General features: G+C 38.7%; 1 protein-coding gene across 15 annotated transcripts in view; it reads right to left on the bottom strand.

Annotated features, from left to right (window-relative positions):
* Positions 1-14,475, bottom strand: part of eya1 (EYA transcriptional coactivator and phosphatase 1) — a 63,090-nt gene extending 48,615 nt beyond the window's left edge. For 6 of the 15 annotated variants that reach the window (XM_046066468.1, XM_046066441.1, XM_046066537.1 and 3 more), the window contains exons 1-2: positions 13,892-14,158; positions 9,187-9,247 (exon numbers count right to left, since the gene is read on the bottom strand). The gene's annotated coding sequence lies outside the window, so the exon portion shown is untranslated. Of the gene's footprint in view, positions 1-9,186; positions 9,248-13,891; positions 14,159-14,404 lie in introns of those variants that run through there. The other 9 variants (XM_046066477.1, XM_046066494.1, XM_046066557.1 and 6 more) reach the window with 7 other exon arrangements.
* Positions 14,476-19,669: the final 5,194 nt, after the last annotated feature.

Below are 19,669 nucleotides of genomic sequence, written 5' to 3'. Positions count from 1 at the left end.
AAACTAAATGGATTCCTATTGATATCTGACCTCTGTAAAAGTCCATCTCATTATTCCATCTGTTGTGTAGCTTCTTTAAATCTTCTCTGTGGACTCAAAGGTTTCTTACTGTATCTACATTAGGTTATCAAGAAGCAACTTGACGGCAACTGAGGAACAGAGAAATAGAGGTAATGGTATTACAATATACTATACATGAAATGTATAAAACTAGAAGTTAAAGACAGATTTTGTAATTTGAGTTAGGTTTGATGCAGCTGCCAAATGCCTTAAGGGAGATCTCTTCTTGAACTCCTTGACACCTTTGATAATTAATATACCTTTTCAACCCTGTGAAACAGAGATAAATTATCACTTTAATATGGAAGGTTCCCTGATTAATCTTTTGCTAAAGACGCATTCAGTGAGGAGAGACGTGATGAACTGCCAAGGACCTCTGATGATGAACATATGAATCATCAATACCAGCAGCTCTGCACATATTTACCAAAAACCCAAACAAAACCACAACAAAGAGATTCCGGTCATCCGGGGCATTGCCTCTGACTCCAAAACAAACATTACGTTTTGTTACAAGGATCCGCTTCTTGAGGGGGGAAAAGCAGACAGTGGGAAAAGGGGAGAAGAGTGTGAAGCTTTCTTCCTCTTGACTTTGTGACTCAGTTGCTAAAGCCCTAGGTGTTTTTTATTTTATTTTTTTTGTTCTCAAAATACTCAGTCCTCTCTCTAATTGACTTTCAGTCAATAAAAAGCACATAAGGATTTCTCTCTTCTAAATGAATGAAAACAATTGTTGGTAACGCTTTCTGTGCCCACTAGTACCAGCCAGATAGACCTATAAATAGCTCAGCAGCCTGCCATGGAAACAAACAACCGCCTAGCCTCGGATCAGTTACAGGAGAAGCAACTTTTTATAGGTCACAAAAACTTCCAGTTGCCTAGGAAACAATGTGGAAGAATAGTGCGCTTTTGGACACAGAACAGGTAATACTGGTCAGGGCAATTACAGGGCCCATTTTGCTGAATGGGAGTTATCAGAGAGCTGGCTTGGGGTAATTGGGGGTTTGCTCATTCATTGGCCACAGACTGTTCTGCTAACGCTGCACCTGGGCCAAGGCAACTTGAACAACTCACAATAGCAAGAAATGCCTGTTTGTTTTCTCAAGCCTGGGGAAGTATCTGCTGGAAATCTGTCAAAGGATGGGACTGGTGGTTTAACAAAAAGCCACTATCTGAATATTGATTTCCATTTTGACTTGGTTAATATTGTTCATTCTGTAGCCAAGCTAAAGTGGAACGCAACGGATCTGCTCAGAGTACAACTGTGTCCAGGGTTCAGAGCTGAAAACCTGTTGCCTTTCTACATGTTATATAAGAGCCATTTATGTTCATCGCTTGCTCTGTATCTGCTTTAGATTATTTGTGCATTAGAAGCTTTAATATTTTTCTTGTTGGCAAGCAAGGTGCTTCCAACTGTATTTATATTGTTTCTCTCTAGGCCTCTTGGGAAGCCCTTTGTTTCCGTACTGCGTTTGTTGTGGATACCTGACTACAACTCTCCCACATCTGGATTAAACTCTTCCTGTACCTGTTACTAAAATCCTGTAGACTAACCTCCATTCACAGCTGTGACTCTTGGAAAGGCCTGGCCACCGCGTGATGACTATGCAATTTACAAAATTACAAGCTAGCTGAAACCTTGCCCTAAAGAAGCCCCAGACTCTGCCTGAATTATTAATCAAGTATTGATGAAGGCCTGATAAATGCACTCGGCTCACCATCCCAGTGACATTCTTGTCTCCTGCCCTGGGCCGCTTCTGCAGCTCTCTGCCTGCCTATATGTTTCAGTTGATACAAAAGTTATAAAGATGTGAAATGAGCTCATTTGAATCACAAAAGGTAATTGTTTTCAACAATGTCTCATCTTACAGATCTCAACTGTACTGCTATCTCTCATGCCTGGAAACTCAAATAAGCACACTTTCGTGCCAGGTAATTACAGTTTCACACTGGGTGACAGTCGACAATCTTCCCCTATTGTGTTGGCCAGCCACCAAAGTCTTCTAATGTGCTCACACAAGGGGAATCAACATGCCAACCTGATGGAGGTATACAAACATCAGCAGAGAATTACAGGCATAATTTTGATTACTTCTCTGCCTTTAGGTATTAATATAAAATTCATCAAGCTTTAAGAAAGTGAAGAGAACTCATACTCTACAAAACTAAAACATAAATAAGTTCATGTAAACACACCAGTCAAGGCATAATGCCACACATGTATTGAGGTGATGTTAATTTAGCAGTATAATGCACATTATCAAATGACAGTCAAGCACTTCTGACTGACCTCTGGGCCTGGCCGCCCATATTTCCACCACCATCACCTCTAGCAGCTGCGGAGCACTCAATAAATTGCACCTTTCACAAAAGGAAAAGGTGATGAATTGAAAAATGTTTAGCCTTTTCATGCATTATTAATGCAGCCTGTCCCTCAAATCGGCCGCTGATAAATAATTAAAATTAATCTCATTATGGGAGTTTTCATTATAGGATAATTTAATTAAATGAAAGCCCAAGGACCTCTGAGGGCCTGGATCCACTAGGGCCCCATGCTCTACTCCTCTAATGGGTCAAGGACAAGAGAGTGCATTGGTAATGCACAGGACCCCATACATTATTTAATGGATCCCACTAAGTAAGAACAGATCAATGATAACTTGTCATCTCATCAATGTGTTGAAAGCATTCCAGAGCCCACTGCAGGACAAATCCCAAAACTGGAGTAGAAAAATATCTGCACGCATAAACGGAAAACCCACACGCACGCACAAACACATTTACTGTACGCAGAGCAATGCCACTGAGTGTCATTTGAGGATGCAGCTATGAATATTCTTTGTTTGTGCATGTTGAAATGCAACACCAAATAGAGGATGCCTGTGCATTTTACTGATCGGAAGGCAGCGGTGGGCTGTAGTGAAAAGAGTAAAACTTGACATCTGTTGCCTACATTACAGTTCAGGTCAAATGTGCTTCAGTGCAAATGGTGAAGGGTACAAGGTGTACATCTGATACCAAACAATAAATGATATCACAGTCAAATAGGAGCCATTAAAGACCGTCTCTATGAATGAGAGGAGGGGCTGAAGAGGAAGAGGGTATCTGGGTTTGTCTCGTCTCCAGGAGCACTTAAGCACTCTAATTATCACACAGCAGTGAAGATGCACACATCCAGCTCACATTGAGACATCTTAAGCTGCTTTTCCGCCACACATGGATCAAGTTCACAGCTATTCACACAAGCAACAAAAACAGCGGCTTCAAGTTTTGAATACAATAATATATAAAATGTACATTATGTTCAAAATGTTTTGTTGTAGACTAGTGAGGCCAAAATTCTGTTTCCCGAAGAAGGGCCTTTAATTTTGGTCGAGGGCCAGATCTGATGACTGTTATTTAAATTCTTCAAATGTGCCCCACTAGGTGTTATTACTTAGACTTTATTGTTATTGCCAGACTTCTATAAATTAAATGAATGCAATTATTATGCTTAAAAAACATTGTGATAATGTGTCATAATGAAGAACATATGTGACAGAAAACCATACCAATCTCACATTATGTATATGCATGTCAGGCCTGCATTTCAAAGAGGAAATCTTTAACATAAACATTAGCATTTTGTGAAAACAACTAAGTAATTAGTTTAGGGCATAATAAGCTGGGGTAGGCACACAATGAAAGAAAGCATTCTGGCTTTAAAATGAATAAGAATTGATTGTGTCCCAATAAAAAACGAATTGGCGGAGTGTTAACTGGATTCCACATAAACGTCTGTAGCAGTCCCTGGCCGCTTTATTGTGTGCTAATGCAATAGAGAACACTTAGCAATAAATGCTCCTCTCTGATGAGCTCACAGAGGCTTTCCAAGATGGCCTGATGAAATTGTAAAAATTAGATTTGAGCTAGCTGCTAATGACTCCTAAAACAAAGGAAAATCTCTAAATAGAATTAGCCTGCCCTCTTCTTCTCTAAATACATCATATGTAAATTACTGTCATTTGGAGAAATATGCTTGCCTGGAAGGTAAAGCCTTCATTAGAGATCTCAGTAGGTTTGGGACTTGAACAAGAACTCCTCCAGGACATTTAAAAAGTTTGAGTAGTGAGAGAAGGTAAAGGTATTCTTCACTCATGGCAGCAGATCAGACATATGACTAAGAAATCTATTTTTCATTATTTTAGTCAGACCAGGTGGATTTTGTTGCAAAGCTGAGGGCATAGATAATTAATACTCTATGTGTAAAATTTCATTGTTTTAATCTATATTTGTAATGAACTTATAATGCAATTGTGCTCAATATGCTTCAGCCAAGTCAATGTACAATTTTTAAAGCATGCACACTGACAATATCTTCAGTGAATTAGTTCATAAAAGCAGCGCCACAGACACAATTATTAAAATATAGTGTCTCAGTGAAAGTTAATCAACACAGTTACTTAAATTAATGAAAGTCTGATACTTTATGGTGCCCATTAAGTGCGCAGAATACGTTTTTAACAGGCCATGATGAGTAAACAGATTTTAGTACATATTGTAAATAAAGTTATATTAGCAGTTAGAATTAGTTATATTAACATTTGCATTTCACTTGCACAGTTATTTTCTTCTAAACTTAAGGCCTAATCTTCAAACAAAACAATCTTATTACTACTACTTATCAAACATCAAATTGACAGCTACTTCTTTGAGTTGTTTTTACAGCTGATGAAGTGTCTTAAGTTCAGCACTGGTCAAGTTGACAACCGAATTACTTGTTTACATACGATTTTACAATTCAAACATCGTAAGTAGTCAGAAATATAATGACATTATTTAATACAAATCGGCAGACAAATCATTTATTTTACATGTTGTACTAACATTCAGATTGCTCCAAGATGAACAATACAACCTTTCAACTAAAGGTTTTTACACAATTCCAGCCACCAATTATTTGCCCTTCTGGAGAAGCCTCCACTTAACCACTCAAAGATTGTTCACACCACCCTCTGTTGTTTGTATAGGTCAAGAAAAACAGACATGTATGACAACTTTGTCGGAATTACGCACCAATTAAACAGGATAAGTTGTGTTTGCAGGAACTGCTCAACTGCTTCCTAATACAAACAGAGGGCCTGGCGGTTGCCTAGCTTCAGGACACAGTCCTTGTGTGTTCCTACCAGGTAGGTAATTCACTTATCTGGGCATTGTTCTCTGTTCATCCCTGTTGAATTACATGGCTTTGCCATGGGATTTGCCCAGCTTTAGGTAAAATCACCACCAAATATAAGCACAGACCTCACAGGGTTTCCCAAAATAAAACCATGCAGAATGTTCAGTGAAATGCTTTTTCCAAACCATGCATCGCTATATAACTGCATGGTAAGCACTAACAGACTGTCAACAATGTTTTATATTCATCAAATTGTGAGTAAAAGTCAATTCATTATGCACCCAGAATGTTTGTTGGACACATGTCTGTATGGCTGCAAATGAGACTGTGTGTCTACGTGGTAGTGAAGTCTGAGTGTGTTCCTTGTGTCTGACAGCAGGATCACATATGGAGCAACAGCCAGACTGCAGCTGTGGGGTATTTCCACTGTCCATAAGAACTTACCTATTAATGGGCTTAAAGAGACTCGTAATAATTCAAATCTGTCAAACAGTTTCTGCACATTTAACTCTTAGATGCAACAATATCTTATCAAATCAAAGGCAAGCAAATATTCAACACCATATTTCCTGTTTCCTTGCTTCCTTACAGAGTAAGGTGTAACAACTGAGCTGAAGGGTACGAGACAAGAGTAAATTCTTCATTTATATTATATTCCCAAACTAAAACTCTCGTTTGACATCTTCTAGATAAAAACTAAAATATCCAGAAAAAAAATTATTTATGTCCATTTATTATAATGTACTGTAGGTGTCACATCTGATGTAAATAGTTAATCGGTCCTGATGTTCTTGAAGGAGTCAAGCAGTGTATTACAGTAATTGAAAGTCCATACTGCGACAGAAATAACCGTTCTCACACAGGGGCTAGACCCACTGGTGCCTTTTGCTGTCTGTTGGCGAGAACTAAATATATTTTCTGCATTCTGAATGGCATTCCTCTCTAACGCATATGTGCCGGTAGTTAACAATGTATGAGAATAAATAACTTTCTCAGCCGAGCTTTGAGACAAGTGTCAAAGACGGGTGCACACGTATGGGATTTGTTTGTTTGTAGAAATATATATCAAGTATATCAGAAGTATTCATGTCAGTGTCTTCATTTTGTCCTTTTTATCAGTTTACATTAGTAACAAGTCAGATAAACTTGCGCTTATACATATTGACAGAGTAATAACCCTTCTGGCAAAGCAACGGGGCCTAATTTCTAAGGAACAGTGAGCCAGAATTATGTCACTCTGACCACCTGTTCCTCTGAAAAACGTCACTGGCCTTAAGTAGTTCCGGCACACATCCAAAATGTGAACTTCTGAACTGGAGTGCTTACTTTCTCATTTGTGTAGAAGCAGGAGGTGGCGGTGTGTAGCAACAGCCACTCTAATTTCGTGGTGGTAGAGGAAGGTTTACATAAGGGATGTGCTGTTCTGTGCCTGTCACTCAACCTGCAGCAACCTGCCTCTGATTGGCAAACGCAAGATTGAGGCTGATGCTGTTTCATGTCACCTAAAGGCTAATGAGAGATTAAACATTAGTAGCAGAAATGCTAAATATTGTTCCAGTAGTCCATCAAGAAATTCACACTTGCATCTGTGGAAATATACTAGGGAACATTTACTTATTGGGTCAATAGAAATAACGCTCACAATTAGCTTTTTTTTCTTGTCATACAAAGCATCTATACAAATGGGGAAAAAAACACTTGTGATAAACATTCTAACCAATGTTCCCTTACATGACCGATCAAAAATAGAAAATGCTATCATTTCAGGAAAGACAGGCTTCATATGTTAATAATTACTCATGTATTCATTTTGATAGAAGGTCACAGAAATAATAGCTGAGCTCCACAAAACTAATCCTTTCTCTGTCAAGGGAAAACACACACTCTTCTGCTGCTTAAGCTGTCTGTCTTCAAGACCAAGTTGCATTGCAGGTGTAGCACAAATAAACAGTATATTTCTTTTGGATTGGAACTCTAAAATAACTGTGCAAGCACTTGTGGACCACACACAGTCAAATGTTATGACCAGTGGTGTGGCGCTGCTTACATCATTGGAGTTTAGGCTAATTAGCTTTCCTCCCTATTTGCAGGGTGACTGTCATGAATGAATGACAGATAGACCTGCCTCCACAGCCAACCAGCACTGTGCTCGCTCTGACTGGCAATGAAAGAGCAGACATAACAATACATGTTTCAAATATATGAATAATAACTGACTGTCAATTTATTAAACTTCATAACTTATTTGTGATAAAAAATAGATTTCCATTTTTCAAAATAAAACTACTTTTATTTTGCGTTAAAGTGTCTGACCAAGAGGCTGAGCTATCAGGAGCTCCACAGGAAGAAACTGCTGTTAAATGGAACAAGCTGACTGAGGAAACCAACCCAGCAGTGGTCCGTCATGGGGAGCAGGGCAACCACCATACTGTGGTGGCCTTGATGAAATCAGCTCACCAAGGCCTGTGTGCTGACAGTGGGGATCAGGGTGGTCAGAGTTATTCAAGGGGTCCTGCCACTCAGCCCAGTGGCTGACCTGTACAAGAGGCTGATAAGCCACAGACACAGAGTGCCAATCTCCACACTGTAAACTACAACAAAACCTTATGTTTCAGTCTATGGGCGACACGACAGTCAGGCAGGCAGGCAGAAGAGGGCACTGTTTTTCTTCACAGTACAGCACAGCACAGCACAGCACAATGAGAAATGTATTATCTAATAAACGGTTTTGAAATTAGAACACTTAGAAAGTAACAAAAGATGATCTTCCCATGCATAAATGTATTCATATATAAAAAGAAAAAAATCTAGCATGTGTACTGTCATTACAATGTGGGTCATCAACCTCCAATAACAATCAACACATTTCATTTTAGTATAAGAGAAATCTCTCTACAATACTGGATTGGTTCCATTCAAGGATTATAATACGCCTAGTGTATGAATGTATGAATTTCTGTATGAAGGCCGGTGCTGTCTGTCCTGCTCCAGTAAAGAGAAGTAGCCGCATACCTTGCTCCATTTGCACCATGTGTGAAGGTGTCTATCATGTGTGAAACAAGCTTTTTTTTTTCTTCAGCCATGCCTTTTTGACTCTTATGACATAATGCTGCAGAGAGTGGGTGCTGGGTGGGGGAACTTTTCCCCACTCTTACTTTTATACACCTATTTAAGAACAGCAGCCCTTCACACCAAGTTCAGCAGGAAGAAGTAGTAAAATGAAATGGGCAAGACCTACAGTATTTCATAATTAATAGGTAGCAGGGAGAGGAGAACGGCCCACGCTGACGTAAAAAGATCAACAACGTATAAAAGTTATCATTCATTCCCTAGAAAATTACGGATGAAAAACCCAGTGCCATATGTTATTCCTTTCACAAGAACAAAATTATAACAAATTTGAAATACGCGTCAAGCTCTTTATAATCTTTGATTGCTTTGCTTCTTTTGGAAGTCCTACAGAGCTGCTACTCTGCTTGCCTATGCGATCTAATTTGTTACCAAGGTGGTCCCAAGCTCATACCAGGTCACCACCTGCAAGCAGTACTGTAAATTACTTGGTGGGCCTAATTGCCCATGTCCTCTGTATTACTATAAACCACTAGTGCTGTGCTAACTCTATTGTCAGGTACTTAATCAAGGCCACCAGATTTATTTCCCTGCACTAACTCTGGGGACAACCACAAGCAGAGGCCTGAGTAATTGGATCTTTTTTTGCATCTAAAATTAACCACCTATTCTTAGTGAGCGCTGGGGTTTGGAAATGATAACAATAATGATATCAACCAATGCCATATGAGGCCTTGCTTTTCATACTGGGAGTTGCATAATGCATAATAGACCCAGATGTTGCTTGGACTGACCTTACCTGGGGGGGTATGGTGCCATTATGCCAATCAAACCCTGTAACACTTGATCAGTCACAGGCCTAAAGCAGACTGGAGAAACTCAATTATTCAGTCTCTTACCTCACAAATACACAGCAGTAGCAACTGGTGTTAAGGTTAGCCCAGCCCCTCCTGCATGGACCTGACGCAGGAAATGACAAAGGAGAGAAAACTTAACAGCATTATAACACACATTTTGACAGTGAAATTTTCACGCGCATCCAAACAAAATGACAGTTTGCAGTGCAATTTCCGCATGTTCAATATTTGTCACACTTGACAAAGTGCTTCAGAAAGAAGACAGATTGATAAATTCATTCAGTAAAAGTAGGCACTACCGGACATGAACTAATAAAAGACAAATATTAAGAGAGAAGTATAAACAGGATGTATAAAAAAGTATAATATGCAGAAACACTGAATTTGTTTTTTTGTTAGCTAACTACATTTTTACATCACATTTGAAGAGGTTACAAAATAAGATATGACCTATTTGAAAAAAAAGACTATAAATAAGAAATAACACATAAGATAAAAAGACAAAACACATTCTACAAGCCAGAAAAAGAAAGTAGATAGATTTTGTTAAGGAACAACCATACCCTTTTATAGCATAGGTGTGCTTATTTAAAAGACTACATTTAACATGCAATAACTTCATTTTCATTTGTTTTCCATTCAATCTCTTTCATTAAGGGACTGTATATAGTACTTTGTAATGTAACTCCTTTTTGTCAGTGCGGTAGGCAAAGCAGTGCAGAGTGAGAGAGGAGCGAGCGATGAGCATGCAGCGGGAATGTGGTCTGTGTAGGGATGTCAGAAGCATAATGGCCAGCTGAGTCATAGGTTATAAAAAGCTGTCATTAGGGATTTCTGTCCTCAGCAGCTCATCACACAGGACCTGTGAATTATTTATTACTCTGGAAACTCAAGTGCCCCGTTACTCAAGACCGCTTGGTTTCCTGCACTTCCCTTTCCTTGGGCTTGTTTAATAAAAGCATAGCCTCAGATGTTGTAATTAAAGTCTTTAAGAGGATCCAATACATAAATGGGAATTAATTTAGTTAATGTAAGAACTGTGGTGATTTCTTATACTGGATATAACAAATTATATACCAACTGTGCATGCACCTAATGAGGGCTTTTATATAATTAAAGTGTACAATCAAACTGTTTGTATTATTAGGATGGGCCTTATATTTACTTTGCCTGCAGTCCAAATGACCATCTAATTAGCACTCAGAGTGCATTAATAAAAGGAATTACTATTATATGGCAGATTTTTTTTAAGGTAGACCAAAGATCCAAGCCTAATGGCAACAATTTGGAGATGCTTAAGAATAGATAGAATAGATAGAATTTACGCACGCATGATATCATGACAACAACACAGGTAACACTTTATGTCCTTATCTCCTAAATCAATTTTACTTCACCCCCCCCCCCCCCCCCCCCCCCTTTTTTTTGATCGCCAAGTCGATGCAAATCAGCCCAGGCATTTTTCCTCACTTTGTTTTGTTCTCAGTATATGAAAATGGTTAAAAATCCCATGGGTCAGTGAAAATGATCCCTCCACTCTAGTCGCCTGCTCTAAGTCAGCCAAAACATTCCAGACTTCAAAAGGCGGCTTTGCCTACTAGGGCCATTTCAGTGTCCCAACCTCCACGGCCCAGGAGGACTTGGTTATTTGGATAAATTCATTTCTGGAGTCTGCCTGTGTTGCAAAAACAACCTCCTGCCTGACAGCAAATTAGTCTAACTGAAAAACCTAGAAAATACATAAGGTTAAGAAAAACACCCCCCACCCCTTTTTATTGTTTACACAAAATTGATTTTCAGTTTATTGACTGCACTGCTCTGTTTATAAGTTTATATAGTTTGGCAAATTTTAAAAAGAGAATAAAACATATAGTTGAATACATCTGTAAAACTATATGCTGGCAGGTGAAGAGTTTCAATAGGCAACATCAGCACACAGGCTGTAAAAACACACGGGCTGTGTACAGTACACAGCTGACAGGCTGTACACCATAAAACAGGCTGATGTAAAAGTTTAACAACTGTCAGTGGTATTGAAAAAATTATATAAAATTTAAATCTCCTCGAGACAAACTTTTTATAAAAGAGAAAAGACTGTGAAAATGGGGGAGAAAAATGGTTACGGTGGGAAAATTATGCAAACAGATGAAGACAATCCAGAATTAATGGTCCGCAACATTTTCAGGCACTCAAAGAGCTGTCCAAGGACACCATAGGGGAGACTGCATGGCCCCAGTAATTGGAGGAGCATGTAACTTCAAAAGTAAGGAGAACAGACTGGAGAACTTTCCTCTGAAGTCAAGTCTTAAAGAAAACGTGAAGCACATGTACAGTACAGTAGGGAATCTGGTACATGTGTGAATGAAAATTGTTCTATTCATTGCTGCAGACATGATACATTGCAGTATTCCTGCTGTGCTACCACACTTTTCAAAATGGAACGAATTTAGAACTTGAATCTTTAGCTCACAGCTGTTCCATCTCAGGCCAGTGGCTGAAAATACAAAACGCAGCAAACAGAAACTGGGTCGCAACTAAACAAGATATTCCACAATGTCAATAAAGAGGTCCATAAAATATATCATTCAGAGGATGTGAGATCACCCTAAGAAAAAGAAAAAGCATTCAAATGTTATGACCATAAGTCACAATAGATGTGTCATTTATAGTGTTGGGGGTTTTGACAGTGTTCCCTATCTTTAATAAAATGGATGATATTTCTGCAAGGCAGGAAAGTGACACTGTGGCCTTGTCAGATGATGATTTAATCCCAATGTGAGGAGGAGTACTGTATTAATAATATGACTTAAACAATTTGCAACCTAATCAATTAGTCAATCGACAGAAAACTAATTGCCAGCTATTGATAACCGATTAATTAATTGTAATTTTTCAAGCAAGTTTCAGCCTTTCAAACATGATGATTTGCTGCTTTTTGAGTGTTTCTCAGGTAAAACACAAAATGTGAAGATGACACTTGGGCTTTGGTAAACTGTGATGGGCTATCGCTATTTTTCACTATTTTCTGACATCCCGTAAAGCAAGCGATTAATCTAAAAATGACTGGTAGATTAATCAGCAATGACAATAATCGTCAGTTGCAGCTTCTAATTAGTAGAACTATTTTATGTCAAGTGTGGAAAAGACTAAATTTGTAGATAATCCCGTCCCTTGATCATGCATGCTGCATGTACACTCACTGAAGCTTAAAATATAATAAACAAAACACACTTTAGCTAAAGTATCATGAAGAGCTGTCTTATTACCAACATCAAGTGTCTGCAAACCTGATACATCAGTAATATTTGAGACAACATTAAAAAGGTGAAGACCAGAGGAGACAGACAGACAAAGCAAATATAATCTGTGTGCTTTGTTCCACTTGTCTGCCATTGTGATTACAGTACCACACAGTTGGTGCAACCAAGGACCCTTGCTCTTCCAGCATAAGTGAGACAATGCTCAGCTGTGACCTCATCATAACATTTAGCCAGGTGCATAAATAAGGCTTTTAACATTTAAACACTGAAGGACTACTGATATTTGACAACTTCGCTCTGCGAGACAAAGAAAAACATCCAATCAGGGAACCACCATCTTTACACAGTTGACCCACTGATGCTTATTCACTGCTGCACTAGTGGAAGGCCTGCTTCGGCAACCAAGACTGTAATCATGATGGCATAACTTCGACATAACCTACACTTCTGTCTTGATGATGTGCTTCGGCTATATATCATGAAAATGAGTCAGAGGCCGAAGAAAATGAAGACAAACCGTATCATATTGGAATGGGAAAAGCAGAAGGGAACACAATATTTCCAAGGTCCTTTGGTCTGAGCGAAGAACACCATGCGTGCTTGAGTCAATCCAACATACACTGACTGAGGAGAAAATGTCCATTTTTAACCTGTTATCCATCACTGTCAAGTGTGGTGCAGAGTAAAAGAGGAAATAATTAGACAGAAAAATGACTGCAGCCTGGGGCAGAATGAATGAGAGTAAAAACTAGGTACAACTGCTGTTAACTTAAGGCAAATGATATTTTGATAAATGTCCTGTATGCAGCTTGTACTACCTGCATTGCCCTACTTCTGGGAGTGAAAGCATGTTATTCTTACAATATGCTGTATATGAGGGAAAATGTGAGAAAACAGAAATTAAATATAATAAAATACTGTACACTGAAAGTTCAGCCACAGGTCTGCTGTATGGTAAAGAGGCTTGTTTTAATGGAACATTAAACTGTTACTGTTACGCAGTATAAAACTGAACTAATTTTTCTAAAGCGGTGTTAACTTTTTGAGACAAATTATTGTAAGGTAATGCACAGAATGCACCTAAGTAAATTACACAAATGCTCCACAGGATGGGTAAAAGCTTAAAATATAACACGTTTTTAAAACTTTAAGACTTAACAAAGTAAACTACAATTAAGATATATAAAGCTAAGTTATACAAACTAAGTTTCAGTTAATTTGTTGTTTGTCCTATGAAACCCTTAATTTACCAGCTTAATGTCACTGAGGACTGATCTGCTACTAACACTAGAGCTATATTCATAGTGCTGTAGCTGTCCTACTCAAAGTAACTGCTGTTGTCCCCGCCCATATTGGAAATGGCTCAACACCACACTGTCAATTTTACCACACAAGGCATACAAACAGCTAACAACTCTTAATAGAAGACATACGGATAACAGAAAGTAGAAAATCCCGCAGAACAGAGTCCTGTCATTGCTGCCTACCTTATGTTTCACCGCTGTCAGTGTGACCACATGCAACAAGTCTCTGTGTCCATAACTATGAATTTTTCGTCTTCTGAGCCGTCAGCCACTGCTTCTTTCCCCGCTGGAAATGGGTCCGTGACAAACACAACCGTGGAGGAGGAACACCCGCATGAAAAGCTTATCAATGTCCGACATAAAAGCTTCAACGTTTTTGGTGTTTTGTTGTTTTTTTTCGGCAGCGGAGTCGGAAGGTTACAGTGAATTGACAAGATAGATCCGCATGCGTCTGTGCGCGCGCGCTGCCCACTGGTATCAAATGTAGCAGGCAGGAGGAAAACTTTTCACACACTGTATTACAGTTCAGTTTTGTTGCTAACAGGCTTTTACTTGTCATCGCCATCTGATTCGATAATATTTTTAATCTCAACCAAGTTTGCACAAAACTGTCATTTTCACTAGAATTGTAAGATATAGGCCTAATATAGCTATAACATATATAATGTAGCTATAGAATATATAACTTTCACTTACAAGTCTTTCAGGACGCCCAATATTTAAAACTTAATGCTGTGGTAAACCTATGGTGCTCGTATACAGTAAAGTACACCTCTCCCTCTATGTCTGGATGTGAACTAGAGCGCCACCTATAGTTCCCCTATATAACCGTCCAGATTGTTGAATGCTGCTCAGTGTGAATGGGAGCTTATTGTTTAGTCCCAAAAGGAGTCTATCAAAATATAATGTTTTAATGCAGTGGTTCCCAAGCTAAGGGATCCTGAAATAATTGCCAAAGTAGGAAATACGAAACACAATATTCTGATGCGCTAGATTTCTCACACTTTTGTCTAATCTTTGTTTCTTTCTTGAGAAATACAGTTCTCTTTCAGGCCTCTCAAGTTTATTCAAATTAAACAATCTGTGAGGAGAAAAGGGACTCTTCAGCTGAAATGATCACAATTTATAGACATGCAACCTATGATTAGGGGTCACAAGGAGATATTGCTTATTGCTTTATATTAAGGGGGTTACATGCAAAAAACGTTTAATTATTGTATGCTATTAGAATGGGGGTATCTAGCACAACTTTATCTCCTTCCAGGTGCATGGAGAAAAAAATAATGAGGTCAAAACTCCAGCAACACTTACAGAATAAAGAGCAACTGTTATTTTTTTTTTGTACAGTAAGTGTTGCTGGAGATTTGACCTCTTCAAATTGACTATTACACAATTACAGTACACTTTGGAGCACACTACAGGATATGTCAGGAAAATGTACTTCCAGGATTGTACAAACAGTTTCTCCACAGATGAATGAATGTACCACTCATGCTTGCATGGATAGCCTCCATATAGTAAAGCAATTGTCATCCTACTCCTTTGATAATATCAAGTCATTGGGCCAGATGATTGGATGGACAGCCCGTAACAGCCTTCAGCAATACATCACAAGACAATTCTGATGATTTGTTGCATCAATTGACTGTTCACATAATCTCATTTGGGCTAGAAAATGCACTCATCCAAAAGGTTCCAGTACAGGCCTTCATTTCAACACAGCAGCCCACACACCTTCAGATAAAGGGATTCGAGTGGATGGAAAGTGCCACATATCCTTGAGAGCATTTTTTAATTTCTTGGTGCTCCATCTGTTGAAATGATAAAGTGCAGCCATAATGGAGTGCAACAAGATTAAATTAATCAGGTTTGGCCATTACACTGCCGCAGGCTCTTCACAGATGATTGCAATTTTCTCTGTCAGGCCCATTATTGCAAGATCTGTTTAGTGGGTTGATGCAATTAAAATGGACTTAATGTAAATTTAACAATACAAATAACACTTCTGTCTGTGTATGTTGAAGAGGGGTGCGGCTGGAGGGTCCCGAAGTGCAACGGTAAACACCCACTGTAACCATTTTTAACTTCAAACAAACCAGGGTGCTATTTGATTAGTGTGGACTCTGTGATCAATAACTATGTTTCATGTTTTCATGTTCTCTGTGATGTCGAAGGATCCGATTGCACAGACCACCCTTGTCTGGACGTCGGCAGTAAGGAACACAACACCTTCCACAAGCATATCATGATGCCCATAGATCATTTGAACCTGGAGCGGGGGGAGTTTAATGGAGTCGCTCTGATGAAAGCATATAAAGTGCACGCCTTGACTCTTGTGTATGAATCTCATGGTTCAGTACCGTAGGTGAGGCAGACTTGAGAGAATTTTATTAATTTTTCCCGGAGCTGATCTAATATTTTCCTGATTGGTTGCTTCCTCCTGCTGGATCAGGTCACTGCCAGGGGACAAAGCCTACAGGATGTGTGCTTAACAGGAGGAGATCTCGGCCTAGCGCCACAAAGCTCCCACCACCACTTAAACACGGGAACAGCGGAACTGTCACGCTAAAAATGTCAGATGCTTTGTATTCTCAGCACCTCTATAATGTTTGATTTATGCCATACAGTAAAATATAACAATGCACCAATGCTTTCTCTGCATGAAGATACTCCTATACACTTGAGGACCAGGTTTTTGGTGGTACCTCTGCCGTGAGGCACATTTTTGAGAGATCTATCTGGAACCTTTGAGCCACATCTGTTTTAAGTGATTTTACTGGATTTGAGGCGGCTGAGCTTAAGGTTATTGTGGCTAAATGAAGATTTACCATAACCAATCAGACAATGCACTTTATTACATTATATGCAGTATTTCATCTTGAGGTCAGGTGTTTTATATTAGTCTCCTATCACATTTCAGCAAAGTGAAAAAAGCCCACACCTGGAGAAAAATATAGATTTTCTTTAATACATAAAAGGGAGGAGGCTATGTTTTTATTCAAATATTCACCCTCCTTTTTATCACACAATGTGATATACAACACCTGGTGTGCTGCCCAGGTAACCTGAGGAGGCATGCAGCAGTGTGTTTGTTGGAGGTACCTTTCACACGAGGTGCATTCCAGTGGTCATGTCAGTCCAACCAACAAGTCAGTCAATCATATTCTGCACACCAGTGATTTAGTAGGTGTTACATTATCTCTTTTGTTAGCCACAGGACAGCAGTTGGAGTCAGAGAAAGAAGCAACACAACAAAGACACAAAACAAGCAATATGAATTCCCTCAAAAAATCAGATTATGAGAGATTTATTGCGGCTAAGACAGTGACAAGTTTTTTTTATGCATTAAAGCTAAAATCAGGAATTTAATACATCTTTTATATGATTACAAAATGATACTATTGATCCCTGCAGAAGCATGTTAAAGTTTACAGCACAGACTCAAGGAGTTAAGCTATCTAATGGCAACTTTAAAGCTGGTAAGTAACTTGCTCATCAACACCAACAATGTGTAAACATGGCGACATGAAAGTCAGTCTGTCAGTTAAAGGTCCAATCTGTAATTTAGATTTTTGAAAGTCTGACCTCTACATTAAAAAAAATAAAATAAAATTGTGCTCATCAACTTGCTGCAATTTAAAATATTGACTGGGAGTTACAGTTTTTAAATGATTGAATTTTGGTGGTGGAGTACCTTTTGCTTACATTTACATCACAGATTGTTCCTTTGATTGAGAGGGCTTTTTAACCGTTAGACAGCCCTACCAAACTATTTTTCACAAGCCCTGAAATCATAGTAAATAAATAATATGTATATATATATATATATATATATATACGCACACATATATATAAGTAATATTAATATATACATATATTTGCAGTGTAGATCCATTTATATGTGCTTGATAAACTACACAAAATACGAATTTACTTAATACCACACAATACACCCCAATCTGTCCTTTGGTAATTAATTGCCATCTGTGGTCATTTGTGTGTTTGACTTGCTAGACATCTGTCCAAATATACAAATACAATAAGAACCAAAATACTTTGATTCATTGCTCTGGTGGAATATGGCCTCGAGATGTAGGCTGTCCAGTTGCCAAATCAAATACCTCTGCAGGTATGTAAAACCCTGAAAAATGCGGTTCAATCTGTTGTCTATCAGTGGTTATATTGGAGAGGAAGTATGTCCAATGTTTGAGAGTGGAGCGCAAAATAATGAGCTGCATATTTCAAAAAATGTTTAATACAAACATACAAGCACCGGCACCAAATGCCAAAATCTCCCACAAAAAGAGATTATGAAGCTCTGGTCCAGTGGGATAACATAAAGTATAGGAAGTTTGTAGCGGGGATAGTCCTCCAAAACCTTTCAGTACAATAACTCGGTATGTGTGGATTCTTTTTAATATGTCATGAAGAAAACTGGCACTGACCTCTTCCTTGCCTTTTACTCAGTCGTGATGGTTTATGGGACGGACTTTTTAAATAAAATAAAAAAAGCATCCTATAAACATTGCAAGTTAGCAGTGGACATTTTTATCATATTGAGCTTTTTCAACATTGCAGGGGTTATGTTACCTGTTTTAATTATCACCATAGAATAATCCTTTTGGCTTGTAAAAGAAAATCGCTTTTGGAGGAAATAATGTTTTTAAAAGTTAAAAATATCACAAGGAATCTTAGAGAGGAGTTACTTATCTGATCCTCTTAGATATATTGATTCCACTGATGCGCCACCTGCCACCAGTTTCTTTAATCTCACTCCTTCCCTTTATATTGACACCATTTTCTGCCAGGTTTGCCTTACATATCTGTGGTTTCATATAATAATACAATAACTGGTAGATTTTCAGGTCAAGAATACTTGCTTATAACAACATTATACAGGTAAGAAATAGGGCTGTCAGGCTGGGTATTTGCTTTAAAGCATTTATGTGCACATTGTCACTTACAGGAACTATCATGGCATTTTCTGTCAGAAGGTTGTATTTCATGATGATGTAATAATTTTTTTTCTAGAAGGGATAAGACTTATTGGATTTGTAAAGCGTCACTCTGCTGTTTTTTAATGAAGATAAAGTAACCTCTGCCATAAAAACCGGCCACATGGTGGAACTGACATAATCGTAACACATATACCTTCACCACAACTTGGATGTATTGAAAACATCTATATCTTAAATTGGGAAACACGCATTGAATGAAAATGTGTTTGCCTCATAGCAATAGGTCAGCGATAGGTGTGGTTGAGTCTGCAGACGGATAGTGATCATGTGGATTAAACTGCATTTAGCCACACTTGTCTCATGGGATTTTCCTTGGCTACATGCAAACAGACACAGAGCCAAAGCCCAGCTCAGTATTTTGACAGCAGAGCCAGAAAAAACAAAAGTGTTTTGCTTTTCCGTTGAAAAAAAGCGAGGGAGAAAGAAATGAAGATGTAGTGGAGAGAAACGGTAGTCCCTCAGCCACTGCCTTACTCAATCCATATGCGAGGCTTAGAGGCAGGAAATATCCACAATTCAGTGTAATCAGGGCAGAGGCCGCCTGCCCCGTTGGAACAGACCTGGTGGAACTGATTGGGCACCATTAGGGTAAGCAAGAGCTAAATGTGCAGCACACTCAAAATGTTACATTTTCATACAGCCAGAGACGCAATCAAAGTAATGGAAGGGAACAAGTTCTATCTCCCATGAAAATTTAAGAAGAAATGGATTTGTGAAGGTTTTCTGTATGATTTTTAGGTTCACCTCTAATCTAACAACTTTGGTCTACTGCCAAATAAATGTGAGTACTATCGACACACACTTGCCTTACTTTAGTATGACACATTTCCAAGTTACGAACGTATGATCACTGCAAGAGCACAAGTGTAAAAAAAATCTCCCAGACCCTCATCGCGGCGTATCCTCAGTTCACTTTGAGTCACAATGGAACATTTGTGTTTTG

The sequence above is a fragment of the Micropterus dolomieu genome, linkage group LG01, assembly GCF_021292245.1.
Source record: "Micropterus dolomieu isolate WLL.071019.BEF.003 ecotype Adirondacks linkage group LG01, ASM2129224v1, whole genome shotgun sequence".
NCBI classification, from domain to species: domain Eukaryota; kingdom Metazoa; phylum Chordata; class Actinopteri; order Centrarchiformes; family Centrarchidae; genus Micropterus; species Micropterus dolomieu.
Note: the sequence above shows the minus strand (reverse complement) of the source record. Positions and strands in the feature narration are given on the sequence as shown.